The sequence below is a fragment of the Convolutriloba macropyga genome, chromosome 13, assembly GCF_964194025.1.
Source record: "Convolutriloba macropyga chromosome 13, txConMacr16.3, whole genome shotgun sequence".
NCBI lineage: Eukaryota > Metazoa > Xenacoelomorpha > Acoela > Convolutidae > Convolutriloba > Convolutriloba macropyga.
The window spans coordinates 43,478,364-43,502,196 of record NC_134480.1 but is presented as its reverse complement, the minus strand read 5'-3'; the positions used below and the strand labels follow the sequence as shown (position 1 = coordinate 43,502,196).

Genomic DNA, 23,833 nt, shown 5'->3' with positions numbered 1-23,833 from the left:
CCGCATAGCCTTCTCCCAATCAACTGCGCCAGAGCTTTATGTATTTGTTCCTATTTAATTTGATTTTATAATAATAGACAATTTAGGAAGAAATGCGCTGAAATTATATAAGAAATGCGCTAAAAATGCAGCGCAATTCTTACATATTTTCAGAGCTTTTCAGCGCATTTTTTAAGAAAAAGTTAATCGTTACATAAAGAAAACTAATTGGTTCGAAATTGAGGAATCGTTGTCAAAAAGCGTTTAAATGCACTCAATAATTTTAAGAATTGCGCTGAAAATTGAACACAAAGTTCTTACAAAGTTTCAACGCGTTTCAGGGCGAAATTATGTAAAATTTTTGCGCTGAAAAGTTTTAAATATCAGCGCGTTTCAGCTCATTTCAACGCAGTTCAGCGCATTCAACTCATTTCTTACATAATTTTAGCACATTCAGCGCAATAATGCGCTGAAACGGCGTTGACATCTCGATCCCTGTAGGGGGTAAGTGGGTGTTAAAACGATACAAGACTAGGACGGGAATGGGTAATTGCAATCGTGGTATGGAAAGACCGGTCTGGGCCCAAGAAACCCATGAAACAATTTCAGCTCAACTATACCAAACTGGACCACCCGTTATTTCATTAAATCAATGGTGAAATAATAAGTTCCCTGCTTAGAAACACTTCAAATTATTTTTTGTCCAACGAAGTTAGAATTCCTTTATTGAAAGGCGTACGGAAAGTTTAACCAAAATTAAAAATATATATCTTTTCAAAATTGTTTTGAGCGGTGAAATCATGTAGTGTCAACACCAAAGAAAGCGGTGAAGTAACTGATAAAAAATCACCACATTTCACCGCTAAAATTTTAATTTCATTGCTAATCGTACAAAAATTCAACGCGCATGTTTTACAAAATAAGAGTGAATTTGATTTAAACTCAAAACAAATATGCCAGCATTTAGTGACAGGTGGCGCAGTGGAAGAAAAAGAGACTGACATGCAGGAGTCGAGAGGTACGAATCTGTGTAAGGCCTGTAATTTGTAGTAAGCGGTGAAATGTGGTGAATTATTGTAAGTTCAACGCTTAATGTATCGGTGAATTACAATTTCACCGCATTTCACCACAAAATGTTGTACAAAACTTACGGTGAAAATCAAACAACTTTTAACCGCTTATCCTACATGAATCAATATTCGGTTCAAATTAGTGAATCTAGATAACTATTCTTAAAGTGAGATTATTTGATGTAAAATCTTCCCAGCATATATTGAATGATTAAGATACCACCTGAAAAGTGAACAAATTCTTAGAAAACTGTAAATGCATACATTCTATTTTACCCCCTGCGATTGATTTCTCAGAAATTTACAGAGCAAAGCATATTGGGTAACTCTTGTGACCCCCACTGCAAATCATGGTGCTAAGATTAGTTTTGAATCGTGACCTTCTTGCACTGATAATGGGCATATATGCAGCTGATTTTTGAGCCTTTTTACATCCCCAAAATCAAATCTTCATCTTGATCTAATAACCAGATCTCTCCTGTAAATCTCTAAATCCTACTCTAATATAACTTTTTCGTTACTCTCTCATTTTGAGATATTAATTTTTCTACTTTGTTAAATTCGGTTCTTACTCCGCTTGCGAAAACCATAACCCAACAGGTTGTGGGCCCAGCAATTTTCTAAGTCATAAAACTAAATTCTAAAACAAAAGTAATTTGTCGTTGATAGTCATAATCCTTTTCTACTTAGTTCCTTTTCTTTTCACAACTGTTTTGCCTGCTCAAACTACGATGGATCAACAGGCAGTGAAGCTGCTGACCTACACAAGAAAGTCAATGATGCAGACGAAAGGAATCTACAAAACACTACTTGGAACAGAGGAGCAACCCAATGAGCCTGCGCCACTAGCCAATGGAGCGATCATTGATGAAAAGAAGACCCACAAAGTGAGAAAGAAGGAGGCATGTGAGAAAGAATTTACAGAAATCAAGGAGAAACGGAACAATGTGTGGTGCCATCGCCACTCTAGATGCAACAACCCTCGTGCTGATGAGAAATGACTGTGTGGGAGATGACGGAATCAGAGTTGGAGCAAAAGCTAGAAAGCTTTTGCAAAAGAGATTTCATAGTGTGGAGACGCCAACAGTGGTAACTTTGGTGGCAAAGCTTGTTCGACTGCAGCTCGAGGATTCTGAGGATTTGGATAGCTTCTTCATTAGAGGACATGAGTTGCTTACAAAGCTATAAGAAGCAGGGGAAGCAGTCTCAGAGACCCTCTTCAACGCCTTGGTCCGCAATGGTCTGCCAATGAGGTGTGAAAGTTTTGCTACACAGGAGAGATTCAACCCGGAAACGAACTTCACAGAGTTGAGGAAAAGGCTGCAGAATTTCCATGAGAGCACAGCACAGAGGCAAAAGGGACAAAGTGGTTCAGTGGCACTGGCAGTGAAACGTGACTTCAAGCGGGGACCCAAGAAAGGAAACTGCTTTTTTGTGTGGGATCCCTGGACACTTTGCCAATGACTGCAAGAGGAAGGAGACAGCACAATGCAGCGAGTCAAGTGAAAAAGGTCACCTAGACAGGTCATGCAAGAGACCAATAGATGAAGGCAAACATTAGTCAGTGGCAGTGGGTCCAACATTGGCTTCACCAGACGAGGAGCACTAGACAATTCTTACCCAGTGGAAGACAGCAGGCTTGCTAGTGGAAAGAGGTTGTACAGATCACATAGTGACGAAAATCGACGCGTTCCTGAACTTTGTGCCCATACAGTCAGTGGTCAGAAATCCCAACGGAAAGACTTCCAGAGTCGTGGGCAGAGGTTGTTTGAGGATCAGCATACCCTCGAACAAAGGGGAGTACCAATAAGAACTCAAAAATGTTTTGTGTGTCCTTGATTATTCTTCAAACCTCTTATCACTCTAAAGATCCACGGATTGGGGACATAGCTTCACTATCGAGAAGGGAAAAACTTCCAAGAAATTCCAGAAGGGAACTCGGGTGAAACTAACACAAGAAAATGATTTGTTTTACTTACCCTGCAGCGTTCTGGAATTCAAGATGAGTTTCAAAGGCGTGAAACTTGACAGTGCAAGGAAGTGGCACAGACAATTGGGTCATTTGAATCAACCGGATGTGGTCAGGGAAGCATCAAATCCAGTAGAGGAACTCGGTGATGTATGCAATGTGTGCGCATTGGCCACGATCACAAAGACTCCAGTACCACGAGTGGCAGTGACTCAAGCAGAAGAGAATCTGGAGAGGGTTTTCACAGACGTGATGGGCCTTTCAGAGTAGAAAGTAGAAGTTTATTCTCAGTGTGGGGACGCCCAAAAAACTGAGACAAGACGATGCGAAGGAGATTCTCTGAGCAGTTCAAGATGAGCTGTGTATATGCAGGCATTCTATGGGAGAAGACCATATTAGAGACGCCACAATAGAATGGGTTAGCTAAGAGGTGCAACAGGACAACGCTGGAGATGGCAAGATGCTTGCTCGTTTACTTGGGTTTTACCAAGATGATATGGGGAGCAGCAATTCTCCAAGAAACAAGGATCAGGAACTTAGTTGTGAGACAAGGAGAAGAAAAATCCCAGCTTTGAATTAGTAGATTATCTACTTTTGGTTGCACAGGCTTCATGAGGAAGAGGGACAAAGACGTCAGCAAACTTGAACCCAAGTCACTGGAAGGAAAGTTCGTGAGTTACTCTGAGGGAGACAACGCATACCTGGACTACGTATCCAATACACGGAAGGTGGTAGCAGTTCGAGATGCGAAGTCCTAATGTTGGCTCAATCCCTGACACAGAGACGCCCAACTTACTAGATGAGGGGTGACCGCAAATGAGGACCTGGCACCCAGATGTTGCCCATCAAGACGATGGCAAGAGAGAGGAGCAGGGCACATCTACTGCAAAAAAAGGAGTGGCATGACGCAGAGAGCGTGAACACTCAAGAAACGACACTGAGACTAGATGCCTCGGATGTTGAGGAAGCATCACTGGATTAAAAATCCACGGCAACAAGAGGGAATCTCAGAGACTAGATGAGGGGTGACCGCAAATGAGGACCTGGCACCCAGATGTTGCCCATCAAGACGATGGCAAGAGAGAGGAGCAGGGCACATCTACTGCAAAAAAAGGAGTGGCATGACGCAGAGAGCGTGAACACTCAAGAAACGACACTGAGACTAGATGCCTCGGATGTTGAGGAAGCATCACTGGATTAAAAATCCACGGCAACAAGAGGGAATCTCAGAGACTCGGAGTCACTGGAAAACAGTGATACAGAGGACTTCTCACAGTCGGAAACAGTTGGCTTCCTTGATGAGGCAGTGTAGCAGGCGGAAAGTGCAGGGCCCAGATGGCGGACACGAACAAGTAATGTTACGCAATTTTTTGGAGACATCAGGACCCATCTTGCTGCGACTGAGGGTGACTATGTAAAACCCAAAACAGTCTACGAAGCCATGCAAGGTGACGATTGGGACCAGTGGCACCGGGCAATGAAGGACAAGATCAGGGCACTCCAAGACAACGAAACTTGGAACCTAGTGAGACCAGCCACAGACAGGGACGGCATACCGGGCGAACGGGTTTACAAAGTGAAATTTTGACCCAGTGGTCAAGTCGACAAATACAACGCACGCTATGTGGCAAAAGGTTTTAAACAAGTGGAAGGACTGGGCTACTTTGAGTCTTTTGCGCCTACCTTCAAGCCAGAGACATTCAAGATTTTACTTCAACTATCAGCGAAGTAGGGCCATATGATGCATCAGTTTGGCGTCAAGACGGCTTTTTTGCACTAACCAATAGAGGAAGAAGTGTATCTGTAACAGTCACGGGAGTTTGTAAAACAACGATCAGATGGAGAGATGTTAGTATGTTGACTGAATAAATCAATTTATGGTCTGAAACAGGCAACTAACAACTGGTATAAGGGAGTGGCAAACTTTCTACTGAGTCAGGGACTCACCAGAAGCAGGAACGATCTTTGCTTGTCCGCGAGAGCAGAGACAGAGGGTCACACCTTCATTTTGGTCTGGATTGACGACATCATAGTAGCATGACAGTGATCTGCGATGTCAGAAAGGCACTCGAGGCATCATTTCACATGTAAGACAAAGGGAGATTACACTGGTTTCCGGGTCTAACAATCAGACGCGAAGAGGTTAAAGTCTCAGTCGATCAAGAACGCTTCATAGAAAAAATGCTTGAGCGGCTCCAAATGGATCAATGCAAGCCCTATGAACCTCAACTGATTTGATTTTGAAACTTCAGACAGCACAAAACGGAGACGAATAAGTTAACCAGAGGATCAGCAGAAGCTTACTTGGATCACTTCTGTATCTGGCCAAACAGACGAGGCCAGACGTCATATTCCCAGTCAACATGCTGCCCAGACACATGAATGCACCTACCAATCATCACTGGTTATGCGGAAAACAACTTCTGCAATATCTTCAAGGTTCAAATGTTTAAAACTTACTGTCACAAAAGAAGCTAGTTATGATTTAGTGGGGGAAAGTGATTTAGACTGGTCCGGTGATGTGATTTTCAAGAAGCAGGCCACAGTGCTCTTTCTTGATCACTAGAAGAATATCAAGGCATGGCAGCAGCAGTCAAAGACGCATTGTAACTGAAACCTTTTCTGGAATATTTCGTATTTCGGCATCCAGCCGAAACATCCAATAGAATTTGGAGAGGACAACCAGAGTTGTATAAAATTGTGCCGAAACCCAGTTATGCACAAGAGGAGCAAACACATTGAGACAAAATTTCACTTCATTCAGAACAAGGCGGACGATGGAACTATTCCAATTCATTACGTTCCTACTGACAAAATGGCAGCCGAAATCTTCACAAAATCGTTACCCGTACCGAATGGGGAAAATTTAGAACCGTTTTGATGGGAACAGACTCACCGCAATCAGCTCAATCTGAGCGGAAGTGTTAGAATATCGATCAAATTTTAGTCATGAACTTAGTAAAAATTAAAAGAAAGAAAGTTTAACTTACCAGATTAGCAAATTGATTTTAATCACAAAATTTATATAAATTTATCGTCAGGAAATGGTGCTTAGAATCAATATTTGCTTCAAACTAGTGAATCTGGACAACTATTCTTAGATTGAGATTATTTGATGTAAAATCTTCCCAGCATATATTGAACGATTATGATACCACCTGAAATGTGAACGAAATCTTAGAAAAGTGTAAATGCATACCATCCATGGTATCCCCTGCGACTGATTTGTAAGAAATTTGCAGAAGCGAACCATATTGGGTAATCCTTGCAACCCCCACTGTAAATCATGGTGCTAATATTGGTTTTGTATCGTGACTTTCTTGCACTGATAATTGGTATATACCCAGCTGATTTTTGAGCCTTTTTTCATCCACAAAATCAAATCACCATCTTGTTCTTATACTCAGAACTTTCCTGTCAATCTCTACATTCTACTGTAAAATATCAATTTTGTTACCTCTCATTTTGAGATATTAATTTTTCTACTTAGTTAAAAACGCCTTTTATTCCGCTTCCGAAAACCCATAACCCAACACGTGGCTTTTGTTTGACCTGGAACACTGAACTATGTAACCTGGTCGAGCGACCACTTGGTTTTATTGAAATATTTTGATAGAATCTTGCAAAAATGGTTCCCTTGTAAGATCTTGCAAGATAACCATTCGTTGTCGGCACGGGTGCACTGCATCGACACGAGTACACTACAAACTATAGTTTTTTACATAGCACGTTACTATGCAAAAATGCACGTGCACCTGTGGGGCGTAAATGATATAAGTCCACTAATTAGCTGTGGGAACTGAAATAGCCCACCGCTTAAGCTGGGGAGGCCAAAACAATAGATTCCATGGTTGTTTTAAATAAGCGTCTGTATTATTGCCTCGCAAATTGCAACGCACATCACTTGATCAAAAATGCTTATAACGTAGGAACAAATTTAATCTTTTAAGGTACTTCTAAAATACGAAAAAAATTAGGTTATAGTTTTGTATAATTCTACTCAATTTCTAATATTAGAAAATGAAATGGACGTTGAGCTAATAGTTGTTGCAGCTCACGATTCTCTTTTATTTTTTTAAAAAAAGGATATTACAGAATATTCAATCCGCCAAAACTATGTGTTTAACGTTGCTCGCTTCATGCTTCATATGTTTAAGAACAGCAAAGACTTTTCGATACTTTAAACGCCTGAATTTTATTCAAGCATCAAAACACCAATACAAAAACCTTATCTTTACTTAAAAAAAGAACTATTATTATCGAACGATGACAGTTCGCATTCTCTTCACAAAAGACCCGAGAAAAATGATTGCGGGATCTTTAGTTTTGAATGTTTTTATCTGCCACTTTCGTGCTGATAGAAAATGCTTTTAGTCATCTTCAATAAACCTCCATTTTCAGTCTCCATCGTTGCAGAATTCGCAAACAACACCCAAAAACCTATTGTTGTTCGGCTCTACAATTCTCCGAACATAAAATTGTTTGTGCGATCGAAAACTTAAGCGAATCTGACGCTGTGATAAATAAGAATCGAGCTTTGTTTTGCTTTCTGTTTATGAGTACTAAATTAATCGTTTTTTGTCATAAGCACTATGAGCATGAAGAGTTTTTTTACTTAGCATATTCTATTTAGTCAGCCAGAACCGTCTGGACTGTGCGGTACACGCGAAAAATTCAGTTACGGTCAGTGCCTGACTATCGCGTTAACGAATAGTTTTCATATTGTTCCCGATTTTAGGGTTATTCATACTCGTTGTTGGACCTCTGATTACCTATTGTCACCTTTAGCGTCATATATCCTTGTGCTATATTAACTGTCATTTGTCTGCCTATGTTCGAAGGTGTCTGAAAGTGTTTCATTCTCTTTCTTACTTTATGAATAGAACAGTTGCAATTCAAATGTTGCAACTTTTAACCTTTTCTCCCTATTTGTTTTAAGAAACAATTACATGACTTCGAATATCGCTTACCGCTTTGGAATTAGTTTATAACACTCTGATGTCCACAAAAATTGTTTCAAAGAAATATAAAACCACATTGCAAATGCTACAGAAAAATGTCCTTATATCCCGGAACGCATGAGTAAAATGTCTGCCTGATTTGCCGGATTCGGAGCAGCTCTAGAACAGTAAACAGTAAACGGGAGGAAACCAATCGCTTTTAAATTACAGATTTCCAAATTAATGGCGTGCTAATTGGTATTTGCAGCGCAGAATGCGCATATTTAGAATAGTTTTGATTTCGACTGGATTTCAAGGTTGGATTTTGATGAGCAAATGACAATTGATAAGCATGTTTGTGTGTGTGTGTGTGAATGGGTGGCAAGTGTAACATTTTTTTATCGATTTTTTTGCCAGAATCGTTTAATAAGTCAATTTGTGGATCATGATAATCTGTTTTTAATAAGAGTGTGTATTTGGGGAGCAGATCGCGTTGAATATAAATTCAAAGAGCTCGCGCACGCGGAAAAAATTCTAAAATGACAAAAATAAATTCCTCATCATAAACAGATAATTTTTTAAGCTTTTTGTTTCGGATGTCAAGCAATTAAACAACAAGGCCCATTTTAAAACTGGCATTTGAAAATTGATAGAAAAGTGTGTCAACCAAACGGGTAATGCGGCATTCATTAGATTTGTTGAAACGGTTATCCTTGAGTCCGTACAGATATTTCTGACATTTTCATTAGACGAAAAAATTGTAACTAACAATTCCAATTCATTTACTCTGTAGCGTTCTTCGCAAGAAATTATAAGTCTCGATGTAAAAGTGGTAGGTTTCTGCCCGTCTAAATCCTAACAGTTCTAGATCTACACCGATTCCGACGCGTGAAGTGTCACATTTTACTCGTTTTTCAAGATGCGGGTTATAATGAGAGTTTTCTGTTGCTTTCAGAATGCGATATTTTTTTCTCTACACTAGTTCTCGTGGAATTCAGTCCCGCAAACTTCACTAGTTTTTGTAGTTGAGGGCGTAATGGATTACTAATTTTTGAAAGAAATGGAAATATAGTTACTAATATAACGTACTGAACAAAGAAACGATCGAAGCTGTAAGTGCTTCAGGAGAAAAACTGGCAGATGATTCGGTTTCGAGCGGGGATATTCTTGTCGTTGAGATGTTATAGCCAAGGCCATCTCTATTTTTAGTTTTGCAAAGTGACTTTTAGGTAATTTTCTTGTAAAATTTTTCTCATCCAGACAACAGAGGCTTTCAGATTTATGCTTTTTTTGTTCGTTTTCTGTTATTTTGCTAACTAATAATTTGTTATCTAAAGAGCAGTATAACAATTATTCCTATTAAGGTGTAATCCATTATTTTTGGATTTCTTTGGGCATATAAGTAAGGCAATAATATCTTGTTTGAAATCAGTCTAGGCCTCCTATTTAGCAAAAAACATAAAATTGCAAGATTTAGCAGCTTTCGGGTGGAAATTTAGTTGGCTGAATGCATAATTTAGACATATCGTTGAAAACTCTTTGGTATTGCTCTGCAATGCGGGATCAATAGTTTGCTGGGATATTGAATCGATTATCGTTTCGATGTTTAAAATTTGATATTTAGTTTTGCGGATTGCTTTGTTACGAATTTTAGAATCAAGTGCTAGCTTTTTTGAAGGTTCTTTTTTAACGATGAATACAGCAGGGGAAGTAAAACACTGGTCTGGGCAGTTTGTGTGTTTTACGATGTGTATTTATCAAGTGGTTGAATGAGTTCTAGATTACCTTTTTCTTGCTACGTGATTTTTTGATCTTTCAATGCGAGTTATCAAATTAGGGATTTGAAGTGCCACATGTTCTTTGATAGCGCAATGTGTTGAAATATTATTCATTTGATTACCTTTTGTAGATGGGAGTTGAGTAATTGCGTGTTCAATGTTATCAAAGTTATCGCGGCCGATCAGTGTTTTGAGCCCTTGTGCTGAAACTGTGAATTCTGGAGCTGGAATGAGCCAGCCCATGCTTGTCACTGGGGTTCGTATTTACCTTTAGTCTCAACCGGTTCGATTGAGAACGTGCGCAACTAATGTTTGTTCATTTCGCTCACCCAGATCACGTGAGAATTACCCTTAATAACTCAAGTCGCTAGCGACTTGTTCAAGAAAACTGCATGCACTTACCGAATCGACCAGTAGGGAAGTGGAAATTTTACTAAACTTGAGGGGCATAGTAAGTGAATCAAGTTTTTTGAAACCATATTCGATTGTAGCAACCATATTGTCATCCCCACTGTTATAATCAGATTCGTTTAGTCCGTTTTGTGGCGATGATTGTACCTAGTTTACTAAATTTCTGTTGAATTTCTTCATCTAGAACATTAGCTGTTTTTTTGTTCGGGCTGTTTGTTCGATTTCCGGCAAATTTCAGCAAAGTGATTCATTAGATGGCAATTTTAACATAACCTTCTACTTGCAACGCATTTCTTCCATAACCTGGTGTCCACACTACTCCGCAGATGGGAGAGAGAAGCGATGGTGCTCCTGCGCCCTGTTCCATCGGTGCTGCTACTATGAAGTCACGCTTGAAAGCTAGACATTGTAATTTTCGCTTAAACTAATTCTGAAAATATCTCGTTTCTTCAAGTTTTTTTTCTTCTTTGCGTGTTTAATAGATGCTTGATGTTTATGCGATATGTTTTGGTTGAGTTACAGATAAAGCGGAAGATTTAATTAAAGATATCTCCAGAGTATTGGTTGCAAATTTGCGTTTTGGCATATTCTATAGTAAATAATTTTTTTTTCTTTGCCTCTTCCTTTTCATTTACTGTACTGTTTACTTCTGTACAAAGTGCAATATTCTATTACAGAACCCGAGTTGAGGTCGCGCTACAAATCGCTTCTGATCAGACCGTCCCAGACAAGTGTGACCTCTGATCAGACCGCCCCAGACCGAAGTGACCTTTGATCAGACGAGTATGCGCTAGAAGATCATTGTGCGCTCGAAGTGCGCTCGAAGCAGCCTCTGATCAGACGAGTTCCAGACCAAAGTGACCCCTGATCAGACAAGTTCCAGACCATTGTCCAGATGAGCTCCAGACTATTGTCCAGACTAAAGTGCGCTCAAAATATTGTCCCAGACTAAATTGCGGTCGAAATCACCTCTGATCAGACAAAAGTGCGCTCTAAAATGCCTCTGTTTACACTAAAGTGCGTTCGAAATAGTCTGGTCAGAGAATGATTTTGAACATGAACAATTCTCTCAATATCGTTATAATATGTTCATTTCATCTATCATTTTATCATCTTATATTCAACTAACAAAAAACCAATCCTGAAAGTATTGTTAATGAAAGTAAATTCACCTAAAGAAATTTGGACCGGCGGTTGTTATCAGCTGGACCCCTTGGTTCTGATCAAACCCATCAGCTTTTCAGATGAAGTTCCGATCAGAATGCTGTTTTATTGTTGACTCTTACCCGAGACAACAAAAGTCAGTTAGAAAACAAAAAAAAACTTGAAAAAAAATTCGCTCGAATTGTTCTCTGGACAGACTAGTGTGCGCTCAAATCGGCCTCTGATCATACTAGTGTGCGCTTGACACTGCCTCTGATCAGACCACCCCAGACGAAAGTGACCTCTGATCAGACCGTCCCAGAACAAAGTGTCCTCTGATCAGGCAAGTTCCAGACCATTGTCCAGACAAAAGTGCGCTCGAAGCCTTTCCAGACTATGTAATTCGAGCGCACCGGGAACATGTGTGCGCTTGAAACTCGTCTGATCAGGGGTCACTTCGGTCTGGCCACCTCGTCCTGGGAATAGTTGCTCTATATAGTCTAAGTAATTTGTGCTGATAGATGTTTTGGAGTCGCTACTAAAAGTAAATTATAGTAGATGCAAATGGGCCTTTCGTCCGTTAGTTTTCTCAAGTTTTTTCCTGCGTAAGGTTTTTTGAGCCCCTTCTGCTCATTGCGTACGCTTGCTTTGTTTCGAAGAACTGGTTATTCACACCTAGGCCAAAATTTTTGCATTCTTTTGTTTTTTGTGCTTGCTAAGAACTACGAGTAAATTTAGTGTTCCCATTTTTTGTGAAAAAAATATTGGTTCGAATTCATTTTCAGATCAGCTAACGATTTTCAAATTGCAGCTCTCAGCATGTTGCTCATTCCGATATTGTTACGTCACTTCAATCGCTTGTGTTGTGGGCTATAATTGTCATCCCAGCGTGATTCATGCACTCCTACTCTTGATAAAAAAATGGTTTCGCGTGAAGACTATGCAGAAATTACAATTGAAAAGTTTACACAAAAATGACAATTTAATAAGAAAAACCGTTCAGATAATTAGAAGGATATATTTACTTTTTATACTGAATATATACTAAAAAAGTTTCTTCAAATTTATTGAGTCGAATCAAGTTTTGGATTAGTTTTAATCCTCAGAGTAATTGTTTTTTTTTATTTCTATGTGAAACAGTGTGCTAAATATCCAGGATTGAGTTTCAATACTTGATCAGTACTTCACCGGTGAAATACACCTCTTAAAATGACAAATCAGTCTTGTGAAGACATGTCAATACTTGCTCAAATCAATAAAGTCAAATCTTGGCCAAGACTTGAAAAGCACTGAGTCAAGTTTTCACAAAGAATTGACATGTCTTGATTTCTGCGCATTCAAGCAAACTAAACTTTTAAGAAGACATTATGTCAATTAGAAGTTAATGCATTTGAAAGTAGTCAAAATTTGATAAACACTTTTTTGGGAAAATTTGCTAATCGGGCCCAACTGCTTCTTAATTGAGCATATACCAACTTAAAATGGCCCATATTGTCATCCCGAAACCAACCTTTTTTTAACGGGCAGAAAAAGTGGCCAAGACTGGTATCTTTGTTAGATATCAGAGTTTTTCATTCTCTATCAAGAGAACTGTGACCCCTGAACAAAGTGACCCCTGATCAGACAAGTTCCAGACCATTGTCCAGATGAGCTCCAGACTATTGTCCAGACTAAAGTGCGCTCAAAATATTGTCCCAGATTAAATTGCGGTCGAAATCACCTCTGATCAGACAAAAATGCGCTCTAAAATGCCTCTGTTTACACTAAAGTGCGTTCGAAATAGTCTGGTCAGAGAATGATTTTGAACATGAACAAATCTCTCAATATCGTTATAATATGTTCATTTCATCTATCATTTTATCATCTTATATTCAACTAACAAAAAACCAATCCTGAAAGTATTGTTATTGAAAGTAAATTCACCGAAAAAAAATTGGACCGGCGGTTGTTATCAGCTGGATCCCTTGGTTCTGATCAAACCCATCAGCTTTTCAGATGAAGTTCCGATCAGAATGCTGTTTTATTGTTGACTCTTACCCGAGACAACAAAAGTCAGTTAGAAAACAAAAAAAAACTTGAAAAAAAATTCGCTCGAATTGTTCTCTGGACAGACTAGTGTGCGCTCAAATCGGCCTCTGATCAGACTAGTGTGCGCTTGAAACTTCCTCTGATCAGACCACCCCAGACGAAAGTGACCTCTGATCAGACCGTCCCAGAACAAAGTGTCCTCTGATCAGGCAAGTTCCAGACCATTGTCCAGACAAAACTGCGCTCGAAGCCTTTCCAGACTATGTAATTCGAGCGCACCGGGAACATGTGTGCGCTCGAAACTCGTCTGATCAGGGGTATCTTTGTTAGATATCAGAGTTTTTCATTCTCTATCAAGAGAACTCTATGGAAGTCGAAGTTGTCGTGTTGTCTTGTGCTTCGTTTTTCGCTTTGAAAAGTTTTACAGGCAGGCCAATATAGGTAATGGCCTTCGTCTTATGTTACAAAACGGAAGCAAACCAATAACAGTAACTGTGCTCATTACATGACCTCCAAATTGTAAAGTCTTGGCCAGGACTTGCACAAGACTTGTCAAGTCTCGGACAAAGTTTGAGCAAGACTTGTCGAGTCTTAGTCAAGACTCGATGTTGGCGCCGCTTCAAATCAGCAACAAAAGCCATCAGACCTCAAGAAATAATTTTTGAAACTAACAAAACTTAGCCTTCGCCAAAACTCAAAAATGGCCAAAACTGAAAATTTTTTTAAGTTGGGACCGAAATTCTGTACACCCCCACGATTTTTGGAAGGGAAAACCCGATCAACTCGAGTTTATGGCTCAGGGTTAGGGTTACTACCAAGCCACTCATGAACCCACGTTATTGCATCAGACCAACAAGTGTGGCTATTAGCACCTATATGGTGCAAAATTGTCATTTTCCATTATTTATTTATTTATTGTTAAATTACTTTAATTGTTTATTTTATGATACTTAAGATGACCATTAAAAATCAAATGCCGTACATTCGAGGCATTTACAGCTACGTTATAATCATCTGTGCATACGTCAATAAGAGTAAATATTGCAGTAATTTGACGTTTACTATGTAAACAATAACATAAATCACTTTCCTGATTAAACAATCAGAAACAGTTAGCGATGATGTTATAAATGTTAAATTTTTGATTATTTACTTTGTCCGAACTATTTGAATGGTGAAATTCTGTTGCATTTAGAACCCTTAGAAGCTGTTATACAGAGCAGTTGGCTCTCAGATTGAACTAAAATTTGATTCTTTAACAACTTTAGTCTTTTTTGCTAAGTTTTGCAAGATCTTAAAATCTTGCGATTTTTCGGTTACCTGAGTTCTCTAAACGAGAAGTTTGCAACATTAATAACCTTGGCTGAATCTTTACAAACATCAGCACGAGTTTAAAAATAGAATATCACTAAGGATTTTCTTAACTTCAATAAACCAAATAAAGTTACATTCCCTTAATACGTCCGAGCGACTAATTGCTTCGACGAGATTGTTAGTCAATCGAACCATGTGAAGAAACAAGCCGACGTAAAACTCGAGAACAGGCTCTGATATACCAGTTCCCATGAGATTCTTGAAAAGCCGCAACATATGGTCCGACGAACCGGACAACAACACGAACAGCAACGAATCTTCCGTTCAATTTGGTTGAACGACCTTTTTTCCCAGAACGAAATCTTAAAGATGGCAGGAAAGAGCCCAATAGACACTGGAAAACAGTTGATTGGAAAACAAGTGGTCAACTGAAGACGCTAGAAAAAAGCAAGCTGACCTACTCAAATTTTTCTCCAGACACCTCACCGAGCTAGAAGGCTACCTGACACAAAACAAAACAATGACTGCCTAAAGTGCATATCGAGTCTTTTTCGAGACGTACGACAACTTTGACGCCAACAAAAAGCAGCAAAGGTTACTATTGAAACCAAAGTATTTAGAAGCTTCCGAGAATCACACCAAGCGTATGTAACCAGAAAAGAGCAAAGTTTTGAGATGGGTAGTTGACAAAATACCATTTCTCCGCCACATCGAAAGGTTTCGCAAAGAGATCAACGGGTAATTTGAAGACACGTTTCGAGCATACAAAACAGTGAAAGCTGCTCTTCCAATTCCGACTGAACTACCAAGTTTGGAGAACAGGTTAAAAACAGAAAACTTAAGCGAATCCGAAAAACCGACATTGTGTAATCAGGTGGAACGGTTAGTAGAAAAACTAGATGAAACGCGCACAGCAAGGATTGTGGAAACCAAAAATCGTTAGTGTCATCTACATCGGCTGGTGATAAAGACCCAAACGAGACCGTAAATTTTACAAGAAATGGAGTATTAAAAAACGATGGAGGGAACGTCGAGATCTCTTCAAGTCATTATGCCACACAGGGAAGCAGAATTGAACCCAGTATTGGCTACTGGCGATCATCGAGAAGGCGGCGGAACGACAAAACGGATCTCCAAAACCTAAGAGCTAAGAAAGAAACAGAGCGTCGACCGCGAGAGCGAGAGTTGGAATTAGAGCAGGGGCGTGAGGAAATAGAACTTCGCAGAAAAGAAGAAATGCAACAACAAGAACAGGAATTACGTCTCAAGTTGCAACAACAAGAAGACAAGCTACGCTTGCGACAACGTAAAAGAGAGCTCGAACACGAAAAAGGAAAGCTGAGGCCGACGAGGAACAAATGCGCATAGAAATTGAACTGAGAAGAGGAAGTTCAAGAGCATCTGGGTCTCAAGCAGACGACTTAGTAAGTGTTGGATCAAGACACAATCTAGAAAGAACTGCAAGCTGGGAAAACTCAGTGGCCCAACACTCTGGCCCTAGTTGACCACTATCTCCAAATGTTGTGATCGACCCTCTTAAGAACGTAATACTAGAGAGAGGTGACAAAAGTTCCAGCGCCTAGCCTGTTGTTCCAAACGGGTGTAGGATTTTTCTCAACAAAACTGCAAGATTCGAGAAATCTCAAGAAACCTGAAATCCCTAAATCAATTAGGATAACAAATTCCCAGACGTTTTTTGCCCGAGACGAGTAAGCTACAAGGAACATCAGTGTTCCCAAGCAGGCGGAGAAGCCATTCTAGCAACAGATCGCTGGAGAGCCAAGATCAAACAACAGTGTGCCAAACTACGGCACAGGCAATTTACCAACCGAGTGGTGAACAAGAGGATTACCAAAACTCAAACTAACGGAACTCTCTGGAGATCCCTTGGTGTGGCCCGAGTGGAAAGAACGTTTTGATATCATTGTACATTAACAGCGGCTGAGCGATACTGAGAAGATGCAGTATCTGAAGATTAGCCTCACAGGTCAATCGAAAGCAAACATGTCTGGATGGGTTTGAGCTCAGAGGCATATTATCAAGCTGGGGACATTCTCTGCAAGAAATTTGGCAGATATCGAGTCATAATCGAATCTCAACTCAAGAAGATATACACGCATCCGCCAGTTAGACACGATGACTTCAGTGGCATTGTTTAATTTTCAAATTTAATCACAAAAACGGTTAACGTTTTGACTCGGCTTGGATTTCAGCATGACCTGGAATCGGAGGAAGTTCTGAATTCAGCAACCAGAAAACTTTCACTGCAGCTGAAATAGCAGTGGCTACGACACCTACAGGTTCATCGACTACTAGCAGCGACCTTGATTGTTTTCAAAGTTTGGTTAGAATCAACTGCTTTCACACATGAAGACTTGTTAGACCAGACAAATTCCTAGTTTCAAAACTGCGAGAAACCAAAAACAGGTAATTTTGAATTAAATGCTGATGATTCTATCAAACCAAAGAATTCAGAATGTCAAAGACGGAGAGCACGCAATCTGGATCTGGAGTAACGAGAAATTTAAATCAATGAAGCTGAACGAGCAACGAGAACAGGTGCAGAAGTTCAGACTGCTCCCCTGATCAGAGAAGTTCCAGACCATTGTCCAGATGAGCTCCAGACTATTGTCCAGACTAAAGTGCGCTCAAAATATTGTCCCAGATTAAATTGCGGTCGAAATCACCTCTGATCAGACAAAAGTGCGCTCTAAAATGCCTCTGTTTACACTAAAGTGCGTTCGAAATAGTCTGGTCAGAGAATGATTTTGAACATGAACAAATCTCTCAATATCGTTATAATATGTTCATTTCATCTATCATTTTATCATCTTATATTCAACTAACAAAAAACCAATCCTGAAAGTATTGTTATTGAAAGTAAATTCACCGAAAAAAAATTGGACCGGCGGTTGTTATCAGCTGGATCCCTTGGTTCTGATCAAACCCATCAGCTTTTCAGATGAAGTTCCGATCAGAATGCTGTTTTATTGTTGACTCTTACCCGAGACAACAAAAGTCAGTTAGAAAACAAAAAAAACTTGAAAAAAAATTCGCTCGAATTGTTCTCTGGACAGACTAGTGTGCGCTCAAATCGGCCTCTGATCAGACTAGTGTGCGCTTGAAACTTCCTCTGATCAGACCACCCCAGACGAAAGTGACCTCTGATCAGACCGTCCCAGAACAAAGTGTCCTCTGATCAGGCAAGTTCCAGACCATTGTCCAGACAAAACTGCGCTCGAAGCCTTTCCAGACTACGTAATTCGAGCGCACCGGGAACATGTGTGCGCTCGAAACTCGTCTGATCAGGGGTATCTTTGTTAGATATCAGAGTTTTTCATTCTCTATCAAGAGAACTCTATGGAAGTCGAAGTTGTCGTTTTGTCTTGTGCTTCGTTTTTCGCTTTGAAAAGTTTTATAGGCAGGCCAGTATAAGTAATGGCCTTCGTCTTATGTTACAAAACGGAAGCAAACCAATAACAGTAACTGTGCTCATTACATGACCTCCAAATTGTAAAGTCTTGGCCAGGACTTGCACAAGACTTGTCAAGACTCGCAGTTTGGTTAGAATCAACTGCTTTCACACATGAAGACTTGTTAGACCAGACTAATTCCTAGTTTCAAAACTGCGAGAAACCAAAAACAGGTAATTTTGAATTAAATGCTGATGATTCTATCAAACCAAAGAATTCAGAATGTCAAAGACGGACAGCACGCAATCTGGATCTGGAGTAGCGAGAAATTTAAATCAATGAAGCTGAACGAGCAACGAGAACAGGTGCAGAAGTTCAGACTCTGTTTCGCGTGGTTTCGCGTGAAGACTATGCAGAAATTACAATTGAAAAGTTTACACAAAAAATGACAATTTAATAAGAAAAACCTTTCAGATAATTAGAAGTATATATTTACTTTTTATACTGAATATATACTAAGAAAGTTTCTTCAAATTTATTGAGTCGAATCATGTTTTGGATTAGTTTTAATCCTCAGAGTAATTGTTTTTTTTTATTTCGATGTGAAACAGTGTGCTAAATATTCAGGATTGAGTTTCAATACTTGATCAGTACTTCACCGGTGAAATACACCTCTTAAAATCAGTCTTGTGAAGACATGTCAATACTTGCTCAAATCAATAAAGTCAAATCTTGGCCAAGACTTGAAAAGCACTGAGTCAAGTTTTCACAAAGAATTGACATGTCTTGATTTCTGCGCATTCAAGCAAACTAAACTTTTAAGAAGACATTATGTCAATTAGAAGTTAATGCATTTGAAATTAGTCAAAATTTGATAAACACTTTTTTGGGAAAATTTGCTAATCTGGCCCAACTGCTTCTTAATTGAGCATATACCAACTTAAAATGGCCCATATTGTCATCCCGAAACCAACGTTTTTTTAACGGGCAGAAAAAGTGGCCAAGACTGGTATCTTTGTTAGATATCAGAGTTTTTCATTCTCTATCAAGAGAACTGTGACCCCTGAACAAAGTGACCCCTGATCAGAGAAGTTCCAGACCATTGTCCAGATGAGCTCCAGACTATTGTCCAGACTAAAGTGCGCTCAAAATATTGTCCCAGATTAAATTGCGGTCGAAATCACCTCTGATCAGACAAAAGTGCGCTCTAAAATGCCTCTGTTTACACTAAAGTGCGTTCGAAATAGTCTGGTCAGAAAATGATTTTGAACATGAACAAATCTCTCAATATCGTTATAATATGTTCATTTCATCTATCATTTTATCATCTTACATTCAACTAACAAAAAACCAATCCTGAAAGTATTGTTATTGAAAGTAAATTCACTGAAAGAAAATTGGACCGGCGGTTGTTATCAGCTGGATCCCTTGGTTCTGATCAAACCCATCAGCTTTTCAGATGAAGTTCCGATCAGAATGCTGTTTTATTGTTGACTCTTACCCGAGACAACAAAAGTCAGTTAGAAAACAAAAAAAACTTGAAAAAAAATTCGCTCGAATTGTTCTCTGGACAGACTAGTGTGCGCTCAAATCGGCCTCTGATCAGACTAGTGTGCGCTTGAAACTTCCTCTGATCAGACCACCCCAGACGAAAGTGACCTCTGATCAGACCGTCCCAGAACAAAGTGTCCTCTGATCAGGCAAGTTCCAGACCATTGTCCAGACAAAACTGCGCTCGAAGCCTTTCCAGACTACGTAATTCGAGCGCACCGGGAACATGTGTGCGCTCGAAACTCGTCTGATCAGGGGTATCTTTGTTAGATATCAGAGTTTTTCATTCTCTATCAAGAGAACTCTATGGAAGTCGAAGTTGTCGTGTTGTCTTGTGCTTCGTTTTTCGCTTTGAAAAGTTTTATAGGCAGGCCAGTATAAGTAATGGCCTTCGTCTTATGTTACAAAACGGAAGCAAACCAATAACAGTAACTGTGCTCATTACATGACCTCCAAATTGTAAAGTCTTGGCCAGGACTTGCACAAGACTTGTCAAGACTCGCAGTTTGGTTAGAATCAACTGCTTTCACACATGAAGACTTGTTAGACCAGACTAATTCCTAGTTTCAAAACTGCGAGAAACCAAAAACAGGTAATTTTGAATTAAATGCTGATGATTCTATCAAACCAAAGAATTCAGAATGTCAAAGACGGACAGCACGCAATCTGGATCTGGAGTAGCGAGAAATTTAAATCAATGAAGCTGAACGAGCAACGAGAACAGGTGCAGAAGTTCAGACTCTGTTTCGCGTGGTTTCGCGTGAAGACTATGCAGAAATTACAATTGAAAAGTTTACACAAAAAATGACAATTTAATAAGAAAAACCTTTCAGATAATTAGAAGTATATATTTACTTTTTATACTGAATATATACTAAGAAAGTTTCTTCAAATTTATTGAGTCGAATCATGTTTTGGATTAGTTTTAATCCTCAGAGTAATTGTTTTTTTTTTATTTCGATGTGAAACAGTGTGCTAAATATTCAGGATTGAGTTTCAATACTTGATCAGTACTTCACCGGTGAAATACACCTCTTAAAATCAGTCTTGTGAAGACATGTCAATACTTGCTCAAATCAATAAAGTCAAATCTTGGCCAAGACTTGAAAAGCATTGAGTCAAGTTTTCACAAAGAATTGACATGTCTTGATTTCTGCGCATTCAAGCAAATTAAACTTTTAAGAAGACATTATGTCAAATAGAAGTTAATGCATTTGAAAGTAGTCAAAATTTGATAAACACTTTTTTGGGAAAATTTGCTAATCGGGCCCAACTGCTTCTTAATTGAGCATATACCAACTTAAAATGGCCCATATTGTCATCCCGAAACCAACGTTTTTTAACGGGCAGAAAAAGTGGCCAAGACTGGTATCTTTGTTAGATATCAGAGTTTCTCATTCTCTATCAAGAGAACTGTGACCCCTGAACAAAGTGACCCCTGATCAGAGAAGTTCCAGACCATTTTCCAGATGAGCTCCAGACTATTGTCCAGACTAAAGTGCGCTCAAAATATTGTCCCAGATTAAATTGCGGTCGAAATCACCTCTGATCAGACAAAAGTGCGCTCTAAAATGCCTCTGTTTACACTAAAGTGCGTTCGAAATAGTCTGGTCAGAAAATGATTTTGAACATGAACAAATCTCTCAATATCGTTATAATATGTTCATTTCATCTATCATTTTATCATCTTACATTCAACTAACAAAAAACCAATCCTGAAAGTATTGTTATTGAAAGTAAATTCACCGAAAGAAAATTGGACCGGCGGTTGTTATCAGCTGGATCCCTTGGTTCTGATCAAACCCATCAGCTTTTCAGATGAAGTTCCGATCAGAATGCTGTTTTATTGTTGACTCTTACCCGAGACAACAAAAGTCAGTTAGAAAACAAAAAAAACTTGAAAAAAAATTCGCTCGAATTGTTCTCTGGACAGACTAGTGTGCGCTCAAATCGGCCTCTGATCAGACTAGTGTGCGCATGAAACTTCCTCTGATCAGACCACCCCAGACGAAAGTGACCTCTGATCAGACCGTCCCAGAACAAAGTGTCCTCTGATCAGGCAAGTTCCAGACCATTGTCCAGACAAAACTGCAATCGAAGCCTTTCCAGACTATGTAATTCGAGCGCACCGGGAACATGTGTGCGCTCGAAACTCGTCTGATCAGGGGTATCTTTGTTAGATATCAGAGTTTTTCATTCTCTATCAAGAGAACTCTATGGAAGGCGAAGTTGTCGTGTTGTCTTGTGCTTCGTTTTTCGCTTTGAAAAGTTTTATAGGCAGGCCAGTATAAGTAATGGCCTTCGTCTTATGTTACAAAACGGAAGCAAACCAATAACAGTAACTGTGCTCATTACATGACCTCCAAATTGTAAAGTCTTGGCCAGGACTTGCACAAGACTTGTCAAGTCTCGGACAAAGTTTGAGCAAGACTTGTCGAGTCTTAGTCAAGACTCGATGTTGGCGCCGCTTCAAATCAGCAACAAAAGCCATCAGACCTCAAGAAATAATTTTTGAAACTAACAAAACTTAGCCTTCGTCAAAACTCAAAAATGGCCAAAACTGAAAATTTTTACAAGTTGGGACCGAAATTCTGTACACCCCCACGATTTTTGGAAGGGAAAACCCGATCAACTCGAGTTTATGGCTCAGGGTTAGGGTTACTCCCAAGCCACTCATGAACCCACGTTATTGCATCAGACCAACAAGTGTGGCTATTAGCACCTATATGGTGCAAAATTGTCATTTTCCTTTATTTATTTATTTATCGTTAAATTACTTTAATTGTTTATTTTATGATACTTAAGATGACCATTAAAAATCAAATGCCGTACATTCGAGGCATTTACAGCTACGTTATAATCATCTGTGCTTACGTCAATAAGAGTAAATATTGCAGTAATTTGACGTTTACTATGTAAACAATGACATAAATCACTTTCCTGATTAAACAATCAGAAACAGTTAGCGATGATGTTATAAATGTTAAATTTTTGATTATTTACTTTGTCCGAACTATTTGAATGGTGAAATTCTGTTGCATTTAGAACCCTTAGAAGCTGTTATACAGAGCAGTTGGCTCTCAGATTGAACTAAAATTTGATTCTTTAACAACTTTAGTCTTTTTTGCTAAGTTTTGCAAGATCTTAAAATCTTGCGATTTTTCGGTTACATGAGTTCTCTAAACGAGAAGTTTGCAACATTAATAACCTTGGCTGAATCTTTACAAACATCAGCACGAGTTTAAAAATAGAATATCACTAAGGATTTTCTTAACTTCAATAAACCAAATAAAGTTACATTCCCTTAATACGTCCGAGCGACTAATTGCTTCGACGAGATTGTTAGTCAATCGAACCATGTGAAGAAACAAGCCGACGTAAAACTCGAGAACAGGCTCTGATATACCAGTTCCCATGAGATTCTTGAAAAGCCGCAACATATGGTCCGACGAACCGGACAACAACACGAACAGCAACGAATCTTCCGTTTAATTTGGTTGAACGACCTTTTTTCCCAGAACGAAATCTTAAAGATGGCAGGAAAGAGCCCAATAGACACTGGAAAACAGTTGATTGGAAAACAAGTGGTCAACTGAAGACGCTAGAAAAAAGCAAGCTGACCTACTCAAATTTTTCTCCAGACACCTCACCGAGCTAGAAGGCTACCTGACACAAAACAAAACAATGACTGCCTAAAGTGCATATCGAGTCTTTTTCGAGACGTACGACAACTTTGACGCCAACAAAAAGCAGCAAAGGTTACTATTGAAACCAAAGTATTTAGAAGCTTCCGAGAATCACACCAAGCGTATGTAACCAGAAAAGAGCAAAGTTTTGAGATGGGTAGTTGACAAAATACCATTTCTCCGCCACATCGAAAGGTTTCGCAAAGAGATCAACGGGTAATTTGAAGACACGTTTCGAGCATACAAAACAGTGAAAGCTGCTCTTCCAATTCCGACTGAACTACCAAGTTTGGAGAACAGGTTAAAAACAGAAAACTTAAGCGAATCCGAAAAACCGACATTGTGTAATCAGGTGGAACGGTTAGTAGAAAAACTAGATGAAACGCGCACAGCAAGGATTGTGGAAACCAAAAATCGTTAGTGTCATCTACATCGGCTGGTGATAAAGACCCAAACGAGACCGTAAATTTTACAAGAAATGGAGTATTAAAAAACGATGGAGGGAACGTCGAGATCTCTTCAAGTCATTATGCCACACAGGGAAGCAGAAT

The 23,833-nt window shown here is 39.3% G+C and overlaps 1 protein-coding gene across 1 annotated transcript in view; it reads right to left on the bottom strand.

The window, feature by feature from the left end:
• The window catches only part of LOC142352014 (uncharacterized), a 92,673-nt gene that overhangs the window by 36,293 nt on the left and 32,547 nt on the right, over window positions 1–23,833 (bottom strand). The gene's annotated exons all lie outside the window — the stretch shown is intronic.